We start from the raw sequence: 17,916 nt of genomic DNA, 5'->3' as shown, positions 1-17,916 counted from the left end.
GGTCTAACCCCCTAAGTGGATTGCCAAGAGAGACGTGTCTCGTCGACAGAAGGCATGCTAATCCGATATGCCACGCAGGCAGGTGCGTTCTAATGCAGAGGTGAGTGGGGAGAGCAGGGCTGCCCCACGTCCCACTAATGCTGAATGGTTTTCTGTGCCATGGGGCGGGATGCACGTCAAATGCAACGCTGTCACGCCAGTTGCTGATGGCTAACTGCTGCCTGACCAGGATGATGCCAAGGGTCCAGCTGTGGACCGTAAGCTGCAATGATGCCAGTTGCTGCACAGACACCAGATGCTGCAAGATGACAGTTGACGAGACAGGGGTCTGCCGCCACTTCAGCCAAGTCGTGAACTGAGTGAGAGGCCAGTCCTCCAGGGCGCAGATTGCTGTTCTTCAGTCCTACCAGTCACAGTTTGTGCAAGTGCATAAGTGGCTTGTATTCAATCTGTGTGACATTTTAAATTGTAATATTTGTCTCCCCAGGGACCCTTGTGGAGGGAGGGATAGGCTGCCAATCTGTAATATCATTAGGTAATATCTTTTTATGTTTTTTATGTATCAATTGAACTCCTTGTTTGAGTTTTTTATGTTGTTCTGAACATTTGTTAATGGTCCGATTGTGTGCCTGTATTTCTTTTCATGTCTTAGATAATTTTACACAAATTACACAACTTAGGTAACAAGATAAACAGATTACACATGTGATTTCCTTGTTCAATGATAATTTGAGAATGTTTGTGTCTGATGATTGAGATCAAATGAGTGATGGAACAGGGGTAAATCAATGAGGAGAGATCAGCTCATACTCCAGGACATTGTAAATGATTAGGGACATTAGATGGTTCAAATGGCTCTGAGCACTATGGGACTTAACATCTATGGTCATCAGTCCCCTAGAACTTAGAACTACTTAAACCTAACTAACCTAAGGACATCACACAACACCCAGTCATCACGAGGCAGAGAAAATCCTTGACCCCGCCGGGAATCGAACCCGGGAACCCGGGCGCGGGATAGGGACATTAGACCCTCTGACCTCAGGATATGGTGTGAACGCGTATATTTCTTTGCTGCAAGGCCTTTCAACTGCCTATCAAATGTTTATTGGAAGACTGTGATGTAGCAATGACTACTGGGTCTAACTTAATTCATACTACTCACAGCAAACTTTGCATCTGCTCTTCCTGGCTTGCAGCGTTATGTGAGTGAATGACCCCTGTAGTGAATGAGGTAAAGTTAGCATGTGTTTTAGCCATGAGAAATCCTTATTGGCCAAGTTACCTTTTCTCATATATATATATATATATATATATATATATATATATATATCGACTATAAGGATGAGATTCTTCTACTATTTTCAATTATTTTCTCTGGTTCGTGTCACACGAACCAATGTTGAAGTGAGACACTACCCATTCAGAAATCAACGGCAGGTAGAGGGCAGTGAGAGAGGACAAGTTACTCTCTCGCCTATTTTTCATAAAGATTTTGTCACAACGTTATGCGACTTGAGCGAGACTCTAGAAAGTTAACGGACTCAGCAGCCATTGATGGAGCCTGGTAGGGCACTAAAAACGTGAGGTATTTTCATCGCTGTACGAAGCGAACAGGGTAACATACTACTGCTCCGGCCTTGTCAGGGCGTACAAACCTCAATTGTCACTTGTTCTTAGCTGCATCGATATAGACTTATATAGATTTGAACAGTCAAAATCAGTTCAGCGTCAGATTAATTCAGATTGCGTTATCCACATTTTTAGGGCCAATGTAATTAACTCACTTCTGCCACCCAGGATCCCCGTCCATTGTGGTCTTAAACCACCTGTTAGTTGTTTACAATACTCTATCGTGACGTGTTTAACATAAATTCTGCCCCTCTTTGTTTTTGGGAATATAAATGTCGGCAGTAAACTGAATTTTGCAAAAATTTCCATCATTTTTTATATAGTCACCCCAAGGTGAACTTTCATTGTGGCGTCCCATGCCATGATAACTTTCATTGTGGCGTCCCCTGCCAGGTTCTCAGTCATCTTTATATAGCCCCCAAACCGGTTAACTTTCAGTTTATTACATTTTATTCGGCAGCTGGTAATTGTATGGAACACATTTTTGCTATAAAGTGTTCGTGAAAGTTGAGATCCACGAGTATCCCTTTAAAACAGCGAAGAAATAGAAGAAATGTCACTACTCGGTCCAGGATGAAAAGTTATATTCTTATAGACGGTGAACATAGTGCCACATTTGCAGAGGCTGAGCAGTTTAGCGATCTTCCAGGTGAAGTACAGGCTACCTTAAGCTTACTACCGGAGAAGCTTAATGGGAATCAATATGGCAGGTAATCTGCTCGTTCCGCAGGAAAACGATATCGGGGTCGGAATCAGATTGACTGACCGCTCAACCGAACCACTATGTGTAAACTAGTGTATGTAACCAAGAGTGAGACACCCTAGGTAGTAATCGCCCACCCGAGTTAGCAGAGCGCAAATAAGGACTATTTCGTCACTCCACAGATTTGTGTATTCGCACTGCTTCTGCAGAGTCGTAAGGAGAATATTTACAACAAGTTTGACGACTAACAAAAGAATCAATAGGAATCAAATAAAAAGCGAGATGAGTAAAACAAATATCAATGGGAAATGAACGGTAAATACGACGGTCAGAAAAAAAGGGTTTGATTAACTGGGTTCTAGAAGAGATGCAGTAGTTGCATAGGATTTGTCGACCTGGAATAGCATTTAACAATATCAAATGGTGCTAAGCGTTCGACATTCTGAGGCAAATAGGTATAAGCTCTAGGGAGATATGGGTGATGTACAACACGTACAAGAGCCAAGAGGGAATAGTAGGAATGGAAGATGAAGAACGAAGTGCCTGGATTAAAAGGTGTGTAAGACAGTGATGTACTATTGCGCCACTACCGTCCATTCTATACAACGAAGAAGCAGTAATGGAAATAAGAGCCAGGTTCAAGAGTGGAATTAAAAGTCAAGGGGAAAAGATATTAATGATAAGATTCGTTGGTGATATTGCTATCCTCAGTGAAAGTGAAGAAGAATTTCAAGATCTGCTGAATGAAAAGAACAGTCTACTAAGTACGGAATATAGACTGAGAGTAATTAGAAGAAAGACGAAAGTAATGAGAAGTAGCAGAAACGAGAAGAGCGGGAAAGTTAACATCAGGTTTGATGGTCAGGAAGTGGATGAAGTTAAGGAATTCTGCTTATTAGGCAGTAAAATAACTCATGACGGGCGGAGCAAGGAGGACATCAAAAGCAAACTAGCACTGGGAAAAAGGGCATTTCTGGCCAGCAGAAGTCTACTAGTATCAAATGTAGGCCAATTTGAGGAAGAAATTTCTGAGAATGTATATTTGAAGATCAGCATTGTATGGTAGTGAAACCTGGATGTACGAAAACCGGGACAGAAAAGAATCGAAGCATTTGAGATGTGGTGCTGCTGACGAATGCAGAAAATTAGGTGGACTGATAAGGTAAGGAATGAGGAGGTTCTCCGAAGAATGGAAGAGGAAAGGAATTTCTGGAAAACATTGTCAAGAAGAAGGGACAGAATGGTAGGGCATCTGTTAAGACTTCATGGAATAAGTTCCATTGTGCCAGAGGGAGCTGTAGCGAGTAAAATCTGCAGAAGAAAACAGAGATTGGAATAGATACAGAAAATAATTGAGGTCTTATGTTGGAAGTGCTACTCTGAGATTAAGAGGCTGGCTCAGGAGAGGAATCCATAGCAGGCAGCATCAAAGCAGTCAGAAGACTGATGACTAAAAATAAAATGTAGAAAGCCATCTCAATAATAAATACATTCGACAGGAAGCGAGTGGAGAGAAAAGAAACTGGATATTAGTGAAATTGATCATTGGAAAGACTAAGTAGCAGGCAGGATTAGCGATCAATTGTTCAAAATAACAGTCACGACCGCATTATTTATTTTGCCGCTAACAGCTTTCACCTGCGATGGGATCATCTTCAGGGCAATGATAGTTACCACCCGGCACAGGCAGGGTGACGACTCCAGCGAGCGACCAAATGGTGTAAATTACCATGAAGATGACCCCATCGCTGGTTGAAACCGGTTGGCGGCAAACTAAATAATGCGATTATGACTGTCATTTTGAATAATTGATTATAAGTAAATTAATCGCTGTTTATCTGCATACAACTATGTTGTCTAAAAATTTTGGATTAGTGAATTGCAGGAAGGTCAGCAGGAGTTAGTGAGCGACGTGGCTGAGATCAAGTTTGACGTAACAACACATTCCGATGGAGCGCTCGCAGACAGTGATCAGATAAAGGAAACAGTAGCTGGGAGTTATTCTGATAAATAAAAGTTCTTAATTACGCCTGGCAGCAAAAATCACACCAAAAAGTTGTATTACGGAAACATATGGTCGAGCCAGTGAAGAAATTAGATGTACTCGCAGCATTTGTTGAACAAATCTCTTTGTGGAGCATAGGCAAATCAGCTCTCACTCAAGCAGCAGCAGTTGGTGATAGGGAAGGTGCGAATTCATTGCTACATTTTACATAGGCGCTGCTTGGGATTAACGGCACAATCTTGAGAGTTTAACCCAGTTGCACCAATGTCATTTAGACAAGGAAGAAATGTGTGTAGATAGGGGTCTCAGAGTTCCATGCATTGATGAATGTAACAAATGGAAATGGACAAAGACATAAAAATTACACGATCTCGAAGAGAGGTTTGCATTGCTTGTTCATCTCTGGGACTCGAACAGTAGTGCAGAAATAGATAGTGATGACTGCAGCCAACAGTAGTGCAGAAATAGATAGTGATGACTGCAGCCAACACTTTGTGTCTATATAGAACTACGCGCTATTCCCAGGCGCAGCAAATGAACAATACCCACAGATGCGGTTATATGAGGGCTTCCCAAACTGTGTCCGCAGAACACTGGTATTCCATGAGAAGTGAATGAGTGCTCCACGAGAAACTACTAAAACCACGGGTTTTTTCCACATTTTAACAATACTAACTACCTTTTAAAAATTCCATTATCATTTCTGTGTTATTACTTGTGATTTAAAATTGAAGTAATCACAGAATAAAACTACTTTTACTCGTTTTTCAAAATTTTATTAACCTTTTGTGTGAAGTACCAGGATTGTCAAAGGGTTCCGTCACGGGCAAAGATTAGGAACCTTTGAGCTAGGTCAGTCGAACACGCATTAATACTCCAGTGGGGGCCCTTACCGAAGATTAAGTTTGTAGACATTTGAGAGACGAGGTGGCTGGGAGAATGCAGATTTTGATGAACAATTGTAGGACGTGTGATAAGTTTAATAGGGTGTTCCTCAATGAATGTTACATTGCAGATTAAATTGAAGTCGAGCTTCCTCACGATGGAAAATTGTAATGATACTGATTATAGTAAATACACCGCCTATTTCAAGGAGATGGTTAAGTGAACAACACCTATGATACATTAGAATTATACTAAATTTACATAACGAAGTGACCCCGTCGATTATGAGGAGTAACTGTGATGCAGATAGACATATGCGGAAAAGAAATTCATTTGAGAAGTATGAGATTGGGCTGTGACAGAGATCCAGACAGTTCCAGTTTCGGGAGAATGTCTGGGGAAGGTACTTTTCAAAGTACAAAGAGCTGTGCAAAGAGGAGTTCGTGGCTGAAACGCTTTCAGAACAGATATTACTTGAGATGGAATGGAATCAGGAGGAGATACTTTTCAAAGTACCAAGAGCTGTGCAAAGAGGAGTTTGAGGCTGAAATATTTTCAAAACAGATATTACTTGAGATGGAATGTAACCACATACATGGGTCGCGCTGTTCATGTCCCGATAGTAACGACACGCAGCACTTATATGTGAACGTACATGAATGAAAACGACGGCAACTAGGAAACCAACGGTAGGAATAGAGAGTATAGCAAGCCTGAATATTAAATGAGGGAAAGTGAGGGAAGAAATGGAGCGTTATGCATAGACTATGATGGCATTACGGAAACATTGTCCGAGTAAAGTGAAAAGGGTTCCATAATTCTTGCAAATATAGATAATATCTTTATTTAATGTCTACTCAATTCTGCAAGCCAGGCCTTGGGCATCAGAGAATATGCTTACATATGCTGCAATGCGAGCAGACATTGGTCTGTACTATTGTCACAGAAAACCAGGATCCGAGTAGTAGCTGATGGTAAAGCTGTAGATGTTTAATAACAAATGCAGCTGGGTTTATGGGCGAATTATAAATATGTAGTGCAATTTTTTTAATTATCTCGGTGTTAATGGTTGAGGCAGTCCTTGATCTCGATTTGCTAAATCGCTATCAGGCTCTGTTAATCTTGAAAGCTTGCACAACATTGACTGTTGATGGAAACATGCTAGGTTTCAAGGATTCCGAGATAAAGATGGTAACGGTTTGTGACTCACGCAGCAGTTTTGTAACTTCAAATGTACAAGCAATGCATAGGTTTGATAACACCTTCGGATTGCGACAGAAAGATTTTAGTGTGAAGGAATTGGAAGAATTGATCAAATTAGAGGAAAATCGAACAGAAGTGCGAACTGAGCATAAAAAATTAGGTAAAGTACTGGAAACGAATAAAAGTGAATTTTCGAATTTGCTAGGGACCATTAACAACTTCATGTAACAACTTTGAGTAGAGTAACGTTGCCACATTTTTGTACAGTCCTGTTCCCTACCTCTCATATCCAGGGAAAACTGACACTGAGATACAACCAACATTACCGAAATATGTTATAGAATCAACAGCCCTCTACTCTGTGCGCAGAAGAAAGATGGGTCAGAAAGGTTAGTCCTGGATGCAAGACAAATCGACATTATCACTGAAATTTAGATAGACCGATCAGAGACGATGAGTTACTTCAGAGATCAAAGTACTAACTTTGGTCGATCTAAGAACTAGTTACTGGTGCGTGAAATTACACTCCTCCTGCCGGATGTACACTACGTTTCTATGTTATGGGAAATACTTCCTGTTTAAGAAACAACCTTTCGGTCCAAACATGTGATCGTCAGCAGTTTGTTCGTGTATTAGATGCTTTTATCCCTGGGTGGCTATACAAGGAGGTCACGCTCTAAGTCTATGACGGGCATTTCGCTGAAAAACGATAGTCAGAGTACAATCAAACGTCAGACACCTTGTTACGACCCTCTCAAGCACATGATGACACTGTGAATTTGAGCAAATCCTAATTCCGCCAGCCAAAGAAAAATTTTTGTAGGACACTTTACCAATTTGAGACCAATTTCTCCATAGCCAGATAAATTGTGAGTGATTTACGAATTTCTCAAACCTTATGGTAAACGAGAACTACTCACATTTCATGAGGTTTTATAAAGGATGTCTTAAGATGGAAGATTTAATGACCACATATTTATGTAGACTTTCAGGAAAGAGAACCATGTGGAACTGCAATGAGCAGGTGCAGAGAGAGTCTGAAGAAATCAAAACAGCGTTCCTACTGGTTTCCACATTAGTCCACCCTGACCTATGCAAGAAATTATGTCTCGTGATCTGTTCTTGTCTGACACTCTTCCAGCAGTTCGAATAAGGTGATTCGATTGTGCCACGAACGATTGTATTGATAAGCCAATTAAGCAAAAAAGAACTATTCTATTAGCGAACTCCAGGCGTGAACCTTTGTGCGGGGCTCCGTCAAATACAGGTACTATTTTTTTGGCCAAGTGACTAAGGTATTTTCCACCACAGGGTGCTGCAATTATTGAATGTTGGCTATATCAACACATGAGTGATTAATGCTATTTGTGCTGTAACTTAAAATCTGAGATCATTTATGTACCGAGAGAGCAGAATGTAACAGCTGCTGTGGTATCCTGTTCTCTGATTTGGCTTGAGGAAGTGATAAAGAAATGAATGTGTATCTCATGTATATCTGGCACAGAGCTTTCAAGAACCATGTAAGAATGTCCATGTCAAACCTCATGAGGGACGACGATAACATCACGGACTTGAAATTGTTAAAGTATGGACTAATAGAGGAGGGAGAAAAGGGACTGGACAAATTTTATGCGGCATACGATAATGCATTATTTCTCAGGAGAAGCTCTGAATGTACCAGCTGGGTAGAACACATTCCAGAAAAGCTAACAAATATACTAGTACGATAAGTGCACCTAAATATGGCCAGTTCAGCACTCTGAACTTTTTCAGTGATATTAACGGATTCAGTACATTTTAGCAATCTGGACTGATGGATTGGAAGAGTACTCATCGCTTGTCAAGTATGTCAGAAGGCGAAACCACCCACCTTCTCACAATAGGCACTCTTATTCCCCTTTGTTGTGGCACACTTGCGAGAACTTCCAGCGTTGGATCTGTTTGGACCATTACTACAAAGTATGAGGATTTCAGTATGTATTTCTTGCTATAGAAATCATCTCTAAATATGTCACTTTTACCCGGTCGTAAAGTCCTACAGCGAAAACTGAGATGGCTGCTTTCACAAACAACTTTTAAAAAGCAGTAGAACGTCTCGAGTATGTAATATAAACAGTAATAAACGAAATGTCTTTATTTCGTACTACTACAGAGCGTAGAACCTGGCTGAATGTGTCATGAAGGGGTTGGGAATGTTATGTCAAGTATTTACAATAAGCAGCACGAGAGCTGAGAAGTGTTTTTAGGTGACACAGGGCACAATGAATTAGTTGCCTCAAGGATCGACTGGGATGTCTTCCATAACAGTTCTAAAGAAAATAGCGTCACCGCATCGCAATATGAGAATAGACAGAGACATGAACAAATTCTTCGACTCATGGTCGACCAAATCATAAAAGAAGTAGCTGGTGAAATCCCATCAAATCTGAAGAAACATAGATTTCTGCGCTGGTCCTTTTCGTATTAGGAGAGTTGTACACAAAAATGCAGGTGAGGCTGAGGCCTCACAGAAGTCACGTGACCTACGCTACGTATCGAATCTCAAAATTTTTACAGATTGGATGGTTAGTAAATTTCGTAAGAATATTCCCTTTTGAAATACGAGGGCTATTCATAAAGCAAGTTCCGATTGATCTCGAAATGGAAACCACTGTGAAAATCAAAAACGTGTAATGTGCGACAGTTAGCTACACCTTCCAGCTACTTCTCTACATAGTCGCCCCTCGGACTTACACATTTGTCGTAGCGTAGTACCAACTTTCCAATACACTTGTCGTAGAAGAAGGCCGTCTTTGTTTTCCGGCAATTCTCTGCGCTGCTCTACAGCTAGTTGTCTGTGTCAAAATATTGTCTTCATAGCCAGGGGTTTAGTGAGCAGAGATTAAATTCGTGGGCAGACAGTTAAGGGCTGTATTGTGGGTGACCAAACACTTGCCGTCGAGAACGCTGCAGGACCATTTTCGTTGCCCCTGCAGAGTTGGGCAGAGAATTGTCATGAAGAAGGAACCGCATGACTGTGGTTCAAATCGTTCAAATGGCTCTGAGAACTATGGTACTTAACATCTGAGGTCATCTGTCCCCTAGAACTTAGAACTACTTTAGCCTAACTGAACCTAAGGACATCACACACATCCGTGTCCGAGGCAGGATTCGAACCAGCAACCGTAACGGTCGCGCGGTTCAAGACTATAGTGCCTAGAACCGCTCGGCCACTTCGGCCGGCATGACTCTGGTGTTACGTGAGCTCGATGACATCACGCGAAATCTCTCACCAGGCCATCGTATTTGGCCGACGATGCTGTTTTCTAGGCATCCTTACATGCTCACTATGCATTCAGAGCTGAAAAGAGCGACGTAACGTGATCGACGGCCATATTAGGGACACTGGCCAATACATCTGTACAAAGCTACATCGGATTTTCACAGTGGTTTCCATTTCGTGACCGATCAGAAATTACTTTCCGAATAGACCTCGTATTTTGTCCATTAAGTTATCAGTTAATGTTTATTATTCTTTTCATTTCTATGTTGAAAGATATATCATCCACGACAAAGATTGCCTTTTTTCCTAATTATCGAGATTGTGTTATCAATCTGCAGTTGTATTCATATTGTAAAATGGTATGCTTGGAAGTATGTGAGAGAAATTCGCGAGGGAATTTCTAGATGGGGACTGTAATGAAAACATGATTATGAAGAGTAAGTATCGGGTGATCAAAAAGTCAGTATAAATTTGAAATCTGAATAAATCACGGAATAATGTAGCTAGAGAGGTACAAATTGACACACATGCTTGGAATGACACGGGGTTTTATAAGAACCAAAAAAATACGAAAGTTCAAAAATGTCCGACAGATGGTGCTTCATCTGATCAGAATAGCAATAATTAGCATAACAAAGTAAGACAAATCAATGATGATGTTATTTACAGGAAATTCTCAATATTTCCACTATCATTCCTCAACAAAAGCTATAGTCGAGGAATAATGTTGTGAACAGCACTGTGAAGCATGTCCGGAGTTATGGTGAGACATTGGCGTCGGATGTTGTCTTTCAGCATCCCTAGAGATGTCGGTCGATCACGATACACTTGCGACTTCAGATAACCCCAAAGCCAATAATCGCACGGACTGAGGTCTGGAAACCTGGGAGGCCAAGCATGACGCAAGTGGCGCCTGAGCATACGATCAGCACCAAACGACGCGCGCAAGAGATCTTTCACGCGTCTAGCAATATGGGGTAGAGCGCCATCCTGCATAAACATCGTACGTTCCAGCAGGTGTTTATCAGCCAGGCTGGGGATGATGCGATTCTGTAACATATCGGAGTACCTCTCACCCGTCAAGGTAGCAGTTACTGACGTTTTGCTGTCCAGCGCCATCTGTTGGACTTTTGTGACCTTTTTTTTGTGGGTGTGTTCTAATAAAACCCCATGTCATTCCAAGCATGTGTGTCAATTTTTACAAAACTATCTACATAATTCCGTGGTTTATTAAGTTTTCAAATTTATACTGACTTTTTGATCACCCGGTACATAGGATACATACAGATTTTGTAGAAGGATAGCGGATTTATTAAGATCAGCGTCAAGGGAGCACTGTGAGTAATGGTAGCAAGAGACGCTGATGGGGCGATTTCTTTTTTTTTTAAGTTGTTGCCAGGGAAGGACAGCCGCACCACGGGGTCACTGGTATATTTCTAATAGATGATGGTGCAGAGGATGTATTCAGGTCAAGTAGTTTGTATGGATTTAGAAATGGTACACGCAAAGGACAGATTTTTCATAATCCGTATTCCAGAGAAGCCGTGTGTAGTGCTGCCTCTATTGAGCAGAAATATGATGAGGAAACCACGCAAGAAGGGAACAGGCCACAGAACTACTAAGTAGCAACACAAAGACAGAGAAGAGATGCTGACTGATGACTGGACAATACTGGGTGTATTTATTGTTAATAATGTATTGTCTTCCTACTTATATCGCTTGTATGTATTCTTTATACCTGGAAAGTGTACAATGGAGATAAAAAAAATATATTGGAATTCTTGGACGAAGACCTCAAAAATAATATTATACTAATCTTGCAGAATAATTTTGCATGCTTTACTCAACAGACTGGAAATTCCAAAGGATCATCATTGCAGTAAGATTTGTGAGAGACCGTTGAGGACTTGTCCTGGGGCTGCATTTTCTGACAGGAACCCATGTAGTGGAAAGAGTAGTTAAAATTAAGAGATGAAATTAAACAATCCTTTGCATGACATGTGGTAAAAAGAATTTAAAAAAACAGGTTTGAATGTTCACTTACTGTTCAAACCGCTGAATAATGACAATGTGGCATATTATACAGAGTGATCTGCATGATTCAACAATTCAGTAGCTTGATGGATTTTTTGTATGTGATGTAGTTGTTCTGTTCTATTCTTTTGAACAATTGTTCCTTTGATCGTGAAGCCGCGTGGCAGAGATAATGTCATTTTGTTTGATGTAGTGAGCTATTGGCATGCAACATATCCTGCTGAGTATTACGATTGTTAGAGAGTCAAGGCGGTGTGAATCTGTGAAAGTCGTGATTCGAGTCGGAGTAGTGGTAGTGTAAAGATGTAGATGGGAATGACATAAGATCAAGTTAGGAAGTTGTTGCATAGGTATCAATAGTTCCCACTTGGGGAGGTAGCGTGAAAGGCGTATACAGTATAACATAAAATGTAAACAGTTAGCATTTCGAGTATATGATTGTGGTGATGGAAAATGGAAATAGTGTTGGTTCCTTCATCTTTCCCCCATATCCATTTCACATTGCGTCCTGTGAGATGTTAGTGTAAGTATCCTGGGCTTCTATTTTGAGTCACTTCTATGTAAAAATATGGTTTGAATGGATATGGTGACCCACTCCTGTAAAGCACCACTGGAGGCTTATGTAAAAATAATCCTTAAATGGATCGATGCTGTGTATACCATCGTAAAATGTATTATTTATACAATTATTAGACGAGTCGCAATGTCGCTGGGCCATGAAGCACGCTTTAGCAGTTAAGACAGATCTCCCACACATCCAGAAGCCCACCTTGTTGCCATCACTACCCAGGTTACGGGAAGCCGCGCCACTGTACCATTCCCTCGTCTTTACCATACCTACCTTGTATTGGGGGACACACAGATCGCTGAAAGCATGTGCCTGACTCGCTGATGTCACGAGCGTCATGCTGAGGAAACTGACATAGCTGCTCTGTACTGGCCATCCACCCGAGTGACTCAGAAGGAGACCGACAAATCCCTCGCAGCTCATGGAGACTACAAGCTCAAAGACATGCTGGACTATGTGCAGCGTTAAGTTACAGCGTGGTTCCCATCGTGCATGAATACAGTAGCATATTACGAAAACAATTATCTTCAATGTCAGTCCACCATTGAAAGAAAAGAGACTACATACATATTTGCCTGGTATCACACACTACTGTTATTTGACATCTCCATGGACATCTGTGACGAGTCCAGAGGAGCCAATGATGGACACTCAAGATGTTCATTGTCTTTTAAGAAGACGAAAACATTCAAGTTGGTGTGTGTCACACCAACGAAATATCATGTGACATTTCATGACCTGTACCGAGCTGGAATATGTTCACTGACTCTGTGTCGAGCTCACTCTAGACGACTGTACTTGTGAGACATTCCCAGGACATTTGATCCAAATGGTTGGTCATGTGATTGCGATGGCAATCTACTGCCCATTCAGTAGGAGCCAATGAGATGAAGTGATGTGCTGGAGACATCACTCGAAGGGGCCGAGGTCACTGGAACTGCCACTGGAGAACATTATCTTGTAAACGAGACTTGCTAGTGCAGTTTTCCTTCTTAGCTCCATCTCCAACTCCCTTTTAGAAGCATTTCTTCCTCCACAAAGGCTCTAGAACACCCCTGTGATTTTGTACTCTGTGCCTAGTGATGAGTGAAATGAAAATCAGTGTTAAAAACGCGACTCTGGACTTTTTTTCAATGTTAGCTGTAAACCATTGCCTTTTGTATCTGTTATATTGAGGCACAGATTCGCCTTCATTACTGTGATGAGTGAGCTGTTGGCAAACAAATATCGATCTTTTATTATTAATGAAGACATTTACGAAATTATGTTCTTTTTATGTTTTATTTACACTGTTTATTGACCTAACTACATTATTTGAGCGGCTAATACAGCGTGATTCTTTAATGTAAAGTTATTTTAACTATAATTGATCATTTCTCTTTACAAATGAGTCGATCCTTTTAATTATGTTTCAGATGATCCAAAGAGAATGTCTATTCCTATTTCTCAACCAAGGTTATTGAATGACTGACAGTGATTGACGTTACTACATAGTTCTGTACTGGAATGTTAAAATGAAGTGCATATGTTTTCCCACGACGCTTTTAATCTCAGCATATTAATAAAATCTTTGAAAATTCCTAGTTACGAAGGTTAGATTTTTGTACATAACGAACTCAATTTGCTCACCATGTTATGTGTGTCTCTTATTTGAAAAAGATCTTAAATTCAAAGTATTTGGACCACGTTAGAGTGTATGATGCATCTCTCACCGTGAAATAACAGTGCCCTAATAAAATTCTTTCACGTGTTGCTTATTTATTTTTATTGCAACGACTATATAATATGTTTGTGCTTATCTCCATCATGTTTTGACTATCCATCCTGTGATTTTCTGTGACATGACACAAACGTCTAGTTTCTTCACAGTTTACATCTCATACTTTTGACGTTATAGGTTAATATCTATGAAAATAAGGAATCCACAACTCCCCTCGTTAATGGGCAAAACAAAGTGCTAGGGACTACCCGTCCATTGGGAGGACAGTCCCAGCTCACTTACTCGTGACGTAGGGGGTCACGAAATGGATCAATGCAACCATTTCATGAACCTTGCTATCATGACGCATCTTGTGCGCTTACACCGCCTATTTTACGTCGCACGTTATTGTGCCATGCTTATAATCAGCCTCTGGAGAAGAGATGAGCCAATCGTATTACCTAAATACTGTATATATCCATTGTACATGTATCACATAAAGCATCATGAATGAAGAAGTGTGTGTGTGTGTGTGTGTGTGTGTGTGTGTGTGTGTGTGTGTGTGTGTGTGTGATTGTGTGTGTGTGTGTGTGTGTGTGTGTGTGTGGCAGGCTGGTTTCAGTCGTTCTTATGGATGTTCAGAGTTGCTGACTTAACCTTGTGTGGAGACTTTACGGTACTTTAAATCATTCATGTCGTTGACAGGCATTTGGTAGACTGTCCTTGACATAGCCCCACAGAAAGAAGTCCATCGGTGTAATGTCAGGTGACGTAGGAGGCCAGGCAAACTGCCAAGCCATCAATCTGGAAACACCTGCTATAGAAAGTCTCACACAGTTTGAGCCCAGTGCGGCGGTCCACAGTATTGTTGGAAAACGACTGTGTCTTGATGGTCAGCCATTTCTGGCAAAGGAAACAGCTCCATGTTATATAAAGGTTACTGTTACAATTACTTCATTTCTAAAAGAAAAGCGGTCCCACAATGCAGTCAACCATCAAACAACACAAAAAACTCATTTTCCGTCTGTTACGTACTTCGTCCGTCACAGTATGCGGTTTGGTTATGCCCCAGAAGATAACACTGGGTTTGTTTACATTACTACACACGTGGAAAGTTGCTTCCTCTGACAATGCTACGTTTTAGGCAAAATTTCCACTCTGCGTTCGACGGTGAATAATGTCCACAGCGAATTGCAAACATTGTGGCTTGTCGTGTGGTTTAAATACGTGTAACAGTTGCAGTCGGTATGGATATATTTATGAACGTTTCCCAAGGACCCGGTCCACAGTCGTCCTTCGGATTTGCAGCTCCCGCGACGCCCTCCGAATGGACTTCTACGGCGAATCGTATCCGATCTGTGTCGGCTACACTTGTTCCACATCGTCCAGTATCGTGCTTCGTATCAACGCTTCCTACCAGCACAAAATTCCTGTACCACCGACTTATCGCGTCTGCGACGGTGGTTGCTTCCTACTTCCTCGGAAGTTACTTTGAACATGCATGACCTATTTGGTCTGAACATACCATTCCACACACTGAGCCTTTTCTTGAGCTGTTGTCGTTACGCTTCTATCAAGACGCGCTGAACTCACGCAAACAAAACAGTGTGAGTTTGTCCGTCATATAAGCCGAACATGGTGTGACTATCATAACTAGTTTGGGTGCTATAACACATTGAAGTAGCTGCGTATCTCTTGAGACACACATTAAGATAGGGAAAGCCAGTTACGTCATCCACCACATTGCAGAAAATGAAAGTTTAGTTGCCTGTTTCAAGTTTAATAAAATATTTTTCGGGTCAGTTTTATTTTGCTCATCGTGTATATGGTGAATATACAACCATTCTTGTTCACCTCTCTTATTTAGTGCAAGGCATTCAGATTCATGTAGCGCTTCGATTCAATACTGCTCTTTAGTGTTTAAGTTTTGCCTGGAATGATACTGATCTCTTAATATGTCTGTTTTAGGTGGCATTGTATATTAACTCCATTTCCTTCGATATTTCTTTACTTGTGTTGTTATCTAGTCCATTTGATTGAATACATTCTGCCAGACATTTAAAATAATCAACTCCTTTGACGTTTCCATGTTGTTGTTGTATATATTTTTCTCTGTTGTGTTTATGTTCATTGTATTCCGGTTTAAGTATTATCTAATACAAATTATAGAAATATCAGACTACCAACAGCCTGTCCCTGAATGAGACTACTTTTTATTCAGTGGGCTAGTGCTTATTTCGCAGTAACACTAGAATTTTAGAGGTTTACCTTCCTAGAACACAGCACAAGAGCAGCTGCTCGCTCAGAGATTGACTTCTGATTCTGTGTACTTCTCTGAGTTCCTCTTTCCTCTGAGATGCAGAACACTTCCTACATAAACGTTCTTAATGCGTGGTTCTTATGAGACCGGTTACACACTCACACAGGGATAAGAATTTCACATTTCAAAGAAAAATTTTATTTTCTATCGTCCCACTGCTAATGATTCTTATTAAAAATCCCACCAAGAAACCTTGGGCATAGTTTGTGTTTGGTGGAAAAGATAGACCATCTAATAACGCACCTAAAATATGAATTGAAAACATGTAATTAAAATCATAAAAACGCAGAGGCGCAATTGGTTAATGATCAAAGACGTCACAAATTTCACTCAAGTAGAGAAATAAAAGACAGTGATCACCCACCATGATTTAATGTTACCTTTCGGAGAATCATGCAATAACAGACATTTCTATACCCTTACACAAAAGAGAATATAGAGACTGGAATGGAATGACATAACGGCAACACGTATCTTCGTAAGAGGAAGAATAAGTGGATTTGCAACAGCTTTTACGTTCAGATTCTATAAGATCTAGACACGTTTACTGTCAATGAACGAATCCACCAACTCGTAGATTGGTGTGATGTTGAAAATGGGTACACCAGACAGACAACCGAAATGTAAGTTTCGATTTTAAAAATTTATTCCACTGGAGACTGCTGTCACACTAATATTATGTTTCACCACCACACAGACATGCAAATGAAAGATATGGAAATAGGCACTGGCAGTTTCACAAAACTATACTACTCAAACTGATTCCACTTGACACAATTCATCAAATGATCTGTCTCTTTTCATTCCTTTATTTCTTTTTGCAATGGTCTCCAAAGCAACGGACGTAAGTGATATAGAACACTTCTTCGAATGTCATGAATTTCAGAATAAATCTTCGTACTTTCTCCTCCTATGTCCATCCGTTCTCTTGCACCACAACATAGTAGATGATTATTTGGTTTGCTTTCAAAAATATTTCTGATCATGAAAAAACTATTTAGATTCATTCTACGTGCCAGCATTAACTTACACAGGATGTGTAATTTGATATTTTGTTTTCATTCTTTCATATACTATGAACTTCCGTGTCGGTTTAACAAAAATTATATATTTAATAAGAATATTTGGATACTGCGATCTGTTCACCAATCAGTGAGTGGTAATTAGAAGCATCAAATCATTTTTTTTTTCAGTTTCCCCTATAGTAGTCCACCACACTCACAAGTGCGTATTTATAAATAATGTTACTAGACAAAAATTTTCCATCTGGAAAAAGAAATTACCAAGATAAACACGTTTAACCTGCGAATTTAACGAAAATCTCGCATTTAAACGTATTAAAGTGAAATAGATACTTCAGTTTAAAGCTACTGCCGTTATGGAATGATTGAGAATAAAGCAGGCTGAAAAACCAAACTTACGAAATAAATAAAAATGTAAAGTACATCAGAAGAGAATGAAACTAGCTGAAAACATAATTATAGGTAAATGTTGAGTAACCATGACATACATAATTACACGTTGAAAAATCGTTGAACACAAACACGGAAAAAGTTAAAAATTCGATAGACATCTCAACAAAAACGAGTGGTACTTTTGATATAC

The sequence above is a fragment of the Schistocerca nitens genome, chromosome 1 (assembly GCF_023898315.1).
Source record: "Schistocerca nitens isolate TAMUIC-IGC-003100 chromosome 1, iqSchNite1.1, whole genome shotgun sequence".
Lineage (NCBI taxonomy): Eukaryota > Metazoa > Arthropoda > Insecta > Orthoptera > Acrididae > Schistocerca > Schistocerca nitens.
The sequence above is the reverse complement of the archived record's forward strand: the minus strand, read 5'-3'. Positions refer to the sequence as shown.